Below are 6,000 nucleotides of genomic sequence, written 5' to 3' on the forward strand. Positions count from 1 at the left end.
ACCAAGGAGATGAAACACTTATATGCTGAGAACTATAAAACATTGATAAAGGAAACTGAAGATGATTCAAAGAAATGGAAAGATATTCCATTCTCTTGGATTGGAAGAATCAATATTGTTAAAATGGCCATACTACTCAAAGCAATCTACAGATTTAATGCAAGCCCTATCAAATTATCTGTGACATTTTTCACAGAACTAGAACAAATAATCCTAAAATTTATATGGAACCACAAAATACCCAGAGTTGCCAAAGCAATTCTGAGGAAAAAGAACAGAGGTTGGAACCATAACCATCCCAGACTTCAGACAGTATTACAAAGCTACAGTAATCAAAACAGCATAGCATTGGCACAAAAACAGACACATGGATTAACAGAACAGAATAGAGAGCCCAGAAATAATCCCACACACCTACAGTCAATTAATCTTCAAAAAAGGAGGCAAGAATATACAATGGAGATAAGAGAGTCTCTTCAATAAGTGATGCTGGGAAAACTGGACTGCTACATGCAAAAGAATGAAATTAGAACATTCTTTAATACCATAAACAAAAATAAATGCAAAATGGATTAAAGACCTAAATGTAAGTGTGGATACTATAAAACTCCTAGAGGAAAACATAGATAGAACAATCTTTGACATAAATTGACGCAATATTTTTTTGGATCCATCTCCTAGAGTAATGGAAATAAAAGTAAAAATAAACAATTGGGACCTAAGTAAACTTAAAAGCTTTTGCACAGCAAAGGAAACAATAAACAAAACAAAAAGACAACCTACAGACTGGGGGAAAATATTTGTGAATGATGTGATTGACAAAGGATTAATTTCCAAAATATACAAACAGCTCTTATGGCTCAATATCAAAAAAACAAACAACCCAATCAAAATATGGGCAGAGGACCTAAATAGACATTTCTCCAAAGAAGACATACAGATGGCCAAGAGGCACGTGAAAAGGTACTCAACGTCGCTGATTATTAGAGAAATGCAAATCAGAACCACAGTGAGGTATCACCTTACACTGGTCAGAATTATCAAAAAGTCTATAAATAATAAATGCTGGAGAGGGTATGGAGAAAAGGGAACCCTCCTACACTGTTGTTGGGAATGTAAACAGTCACTATGGAGAACAGTATGGAGGTTCCTTAAAAAACTAAAAATAGAGTAGCATATGATCCAGCAATCCCACTCCTGGGCATGTATCTGGAGAAAACCATGGTTCGAAAGGGTATATGCACCCCAATGGTCACTGTAGCATGCTTTACAATAGCCTAGACATGAGAGCAACGTAAATGTCCATCGACAGATCAATGGATAAAGAAGAGGTGTCATATATATATATATATATGTGTGTGTGTGTGTGTGTGTGTGTATATACATTATATGTGCATCTGTGTATATATGATGGACTATTACTCAGTCATAAAAAGAATGAAATAACGCCATTTGTAGCAACATACATGAACCTAGAGATCACCATACTAAGTGAAGTCTGACAGAGAAAGACAAATATATGATCTCACTTATAGGTGGAATCTAAGAAAAATGATACAAATGAACTTACATACAAAACAGAAACAGACTCACAGACATAGAAAGCAAACTTATGGTTACCAAAGGGGAAAGGGTGAGGGGAGGGATAGATTAGGAATTTGGGATTAACAGATTCACACTACTATATATAAAATAGATAAACAACAAGGTCCTACTGTATAACACAGGGAACTATATTCAATATCTTATATTAACCTATAATGGAAAAGAATCTGAAAAAGAAGATATATATATATATAAACACAACATTGTAAATCAACTATACTTCAATTAAAAAAAAGGTGTCAAGGTAATTCAGTGGGGAAAGGATAGTCTTTTCCATAAATGACGTTGTAACAGAGACACAGGGAAAAGAATGAACACCATGCACAAAGACTAACATGAAATGAAGCATAGACCTAGACATAAGCGCTAAAATTATTATGCTTCTAAAACAGTGCTACCCAATAGAAGTATAATCTGAACCACAAATCTGAGCCATAGATACAATTTAAAACTTTTTAGTAGCCACATTAAAAAACATAAAAAGTAATGGGTGAAAATAATTTGGATACCTTATTTAAGCTAAACCATTCAAAATACTATAATTTCATCATGTAAGCAATAAAAAGATTATTGATTAGGAAAAAAAATGCTGAACACCAACTTCAGGAGCTACCTCCTGCATGTCTAGAGGTAAGAAAAAACATATCTCCCAGTGTCTCTCTCAGAAGCGCTGGGGTTTCCCTCTCTATTTCTCCAAACAGCTCTTCCCTCACGGCCTTGACTGGGCAAACAATCTATCCCTGAAGCAATCCTGATGGTTGGGGAATAAGATGCGTTGATTGCCTAAAGCAACCTGGTCTCATCCCAGGAGCTGGGTGGAGTTGGCTTCCACAAAGCACCTGTGCTGGTACAGGATCCGTGTAGATGCTAAAAATAGATGTCAGGGTACTGTGATCAAGGGGAGGGGGGAAGGGCTCAAAAAATACAATGCCCACTGCAGGTTGCTCTAAGATAAATGACACTGACCCCCCAGGCGTGTGTGTGTGTGTGTGTGTGTGTGTGTGTGTGTGTGTGTGTGAGTAACAATGTTAGTTCTTCCCCTTGGACGTGTTGTTTGCCCTTCCTTTCCTCCCCAACCGCTACCCTTCTCCTGGCTACCCAATCTCAGCTCTGCCACCACACAACAGAGGCCTCCCTGGTAGACAGTGAGCGGGGCCTCTGTCCTGTCTGTGCCACATGCCCTGGGCAAGTCCCTGCCCCTCACTGCCCACCTGCATCATGGGGGGAGTATATATGTGTATGAGTGTGAGTGTGGGAGGTTTGATTATACCGGCAGGGCTCTGGTTGGAGGAGTGATCTTCACTGACCTCAGTCTGCAGCAGGATGACAAGGCCCTGGGGCGTGGGCATCTGCTTTGGGGAAAACATGGGTGGAAGGGCAGGTATGGTGGGTTCTGCTCTCCAGCTGGGGGAGAGCGACCTCAGGGCAGAGTGTGGCGGGGGGAGAACCGCTCTCCAATCACCTACCCCAGCCCTTGCCTGCCCCTCATCTGCCTTTCTCAGCAGCTGTGCTCCAGTGCAGGCCACAGCCCAGCTTAGCTCAGCACAGTAGGGGCACAGCTTCCAGGCCTGCCGTGAAGGGCAGTCTTGGAGAGCAAGCTGGGGGATGACTCAGCCAGGAGCAGCTCTGGTTGGTACCGGCCACACAGCAAACGGGCTCACCGTGAGGGTGGGTGCTGGGAACACCAGGTCTTCCTGAACTCAGGCCAGTGTGCCCTGTACCTGGGCATCACCCCACCCACAGGCATTATTACTAATGACAGCTAGCACTGAGTAGGCACTGACTGTAGACCAAGCACATTAACCTGACAGCACCCAGAGGTGAATATTTCAGTGGAATTGCGAGTCATCCCAAGTCACACAGTTTAACATGGTGAAGATGGGGGTGTGATTCAAACCCAGATGGCTCTGGCAGTCACTGCCACCGCATTCTCCAAACTTAGACAGAGGGACCCTGTTGTCCTGGACTGGCCTAGGTGTTCACCCTATGCTTCCTCATTCATCTCCCACAGGGCCCCCCGCTGCCAGCGTGTGTGAGCACGGGGTAAAGAGTACCCCATCACCGTGTGGGCATCTGGGCCCGGCAGGCAGGGGGAGGCCCAGGCTTCTAGGAAAGCTGCCTGGGTGTTGCCCGGCCAGGGGTCTGCTCACCTGGTACAGGGGAGCCGGACACCTCCATTTCTGCTGCCCAGAGCCTGCCGGGGGTTCCCTCTTCAAGACACTGCCTGGAGGAAGCGACCGGGCTCCCTTCCCCCTCTTCTCACCCCGGAGGCCCTGCCATGGCCTTGGCCCTGCCCCCGGCCCCCATGTGACCAGCGGGAAAGGGAGGAGGGCAGGACAAGGAGGAAGCTGCCCAGGCCGAGCATCATCGGTCAGATCCAGGCTCCCTGGCTCCTCGGGGCCTCTGGGGATGGTGCGTTGATGGCCGTCCCTGGTCTGCTAAGAGGCTGCAGCAATCTCGTCTCAGGAAACGTTCCACGGGTGAGGCTGACCTCCGCCAGGAAGGGCTGTGACAGGGCGGCTCTCGGTCTCTGGCCTGGGGTTTGACTTGGTACAGAGCGCCGCCTGGTGGGCACCAGCGGCACTGCCTCCCACGGCCCTGGACCCCTCCCTCGCAGCCCCATCTCTGCATCCTTCCCCGCCTCTGGACCCGCAAACGCTAACTCGCCCCACCCTCATCTGTAGCCTCACCTTTCTTGGGGCCATGCGCGGCCCTCGCAGGTTGTACAGGATTCCTGGGGCTTCCTATACGGTCTTCCTCCGAGCAGCTGAATTCCGCGCAGCTGATCCAGTCCTGTCTGGAGTACGAGGAGGAAGTTGGGGCTGGAGAAGTCATTAGCAGCGGAGGAGCCCTCAGGTGGCAGAGGGAGGAGCTGAGCCACTTCCCAAAGTTACAGCATCACCCACATCTCCCCACTCCGTGGACTGGGAAGCAGGTCAGAAAGGTTCAGTCCACTTCCCAAGGTGACAGATTACATCGCTGAGATTTGAAACCAAAGCCCGCTGATTCGAAAGGTTTTGAAAGCCAAGGCCAAGGAAGGAAGCAGGCAGATGGCCCTCAGTAACCTGCCTCCCAGTTGGGCTCTGGCGGGCAAAGAGCCCCCTTCTCCGAGAGTAGACCGGCCTCCCCCTCACCTGGACTCAGAGTGGCTCCTCACTCTTGTTCTCCCTGACCAAAGCAGGTGCGGAGCTGGCCATGGACTGGTAGCCTTGGAAGCCTGATTCGGCATCTGGGCGGAGTGGGGCCTGGGGTGGAGGCTCGGCCAGTTCAGCCTCAGGAAGGTGATGATGGCAGAGGCGGGTGATCACCCATCCTAAGCACTGGGATAACCTCTCGCCAGTCCTTGGAGACTGCTGAGAGTGGGGCAGGGTGCGCCATGGTGGAGGGGAGTTGCTGGCACAGGTAAGGTGGCATACATCCTGCTGCAAGGCCAGAGCTCAGGGGTCCTGAGGAGCCAAGTGTAATGTCCTGCTCTTGGACCTTCCCATGAGGGACTCAGTTGGAAAGCAGAAGACTAGGCCTCCTCTGTGCTTGCACTGCTGAACAGAGAGTTCAGCCCTGCTGGGGGAGGCAGTGGAGCTGGTGTGGAAGGAACGAGCGGGCTGGAGTCAAGCAAAGTTGAATTTGAGTCCTGCCATGGACACTTAGCTGGGTCACTGAGTAAGTTACACTGTTTCTCTCTGCACCCCATTCCCAATCTGTAAAATAAGGATAATAATACAGCTGACTCCAGGGTCTGTTGTGAGAATTAAGGAAAGTAAGTCATGCAAAGAACTCTGCTAAGTGCTTCCCGCTGGTCCTCACAGCCACGATGCACCAGCACTTAACAGGGATCCAGGAAGGGCTCATTTCCTGCATATTTCTCCATCAGCGGCAGCAGCATTAATTAGGGCAGGGTTCGGTTCCTAAACTGGGTTTCCCGCACAGTTTAATAAATTCTGCATTTTAATTTAACACAATAAATTAAAAAGTAAGCCCTTTTTAGAAGGTGGGATTACCACCTGACACTCAAACACTCCCAGGTGATTTTAATGCCTGAGTTTGCATTTGTATTAAAACCAAATTGGCAGCAAGTGACGGAGAACGTGTCTGTCGTCAATGTTTAGCACGTTGGGCCCTGGTGAAGTGGGTTCCTGGGGGAGCCAGCAGCCAGATTGTGGCTGCCTCTTGGGAGAGTTTTCTGGGGCCTCCCAGGTGACTGGGTGGGGACCCACAACCCTCACCAGGAATCAGTCATCATCACTGAGATAACTGGCTTCCATGAAATTAGGGTTCTGTATAGGGGCTCTGAGGGCTTGGAAGTCCCCAGAAATCAGGGTGGCCACACAAAAATCCTCTGGAGGCCTCTGTTCAGTGAGCCATTGAACCCCAGCAGTCACAAATTCAGCCCGAACC

The 6,000-nt window shown here is 48.2% G+C and overlaps 1 protein-coding gene across 4 annotated transcripts in view; it reads right to left on the reverse strand.

The window, feature by feature from the left end:
- Window positions 1–3,886, reverse strand: part of ARHGAP22 (Rho GTPase activating protein 22) — a 237,923-nt gene extending 234,037 nt beyond the window's left edge. Inside the window, exon 1 of one of the 4 annotated variants that reach the window (XM_049697151.1) lies at window positions 3,756–3,857. The gene's annotated coding sequence lies outside the window, so the exon portion shown is untranslated. Of the gene's footprint in view, window positions 1–3,755 lie in introns of all 4 variants that reach the window. The other 3 variants (XM_049697153.1, XM_049697155.1, XM_049697156.1) reach the window with 3 other exon arrangements.
- Window positions 3,887–6,000: the final 2,114 nt, after the last annotated feature.

The sequence above is a fragment of the Orcinus orca genome, chromosome 14, assembly GCF_937001465.1.
Source record: "Orcinus orca chromosome 14, mOrcOrc1.1, whole genome shotgun sequence".
Taxonomy (NCBI): domain Eukaryota; kingdom Metazoa; phylum Chordata; class Mammalia; order Artiodactyla; family Delphinidae; genus Orcinus; species Orcinus orca.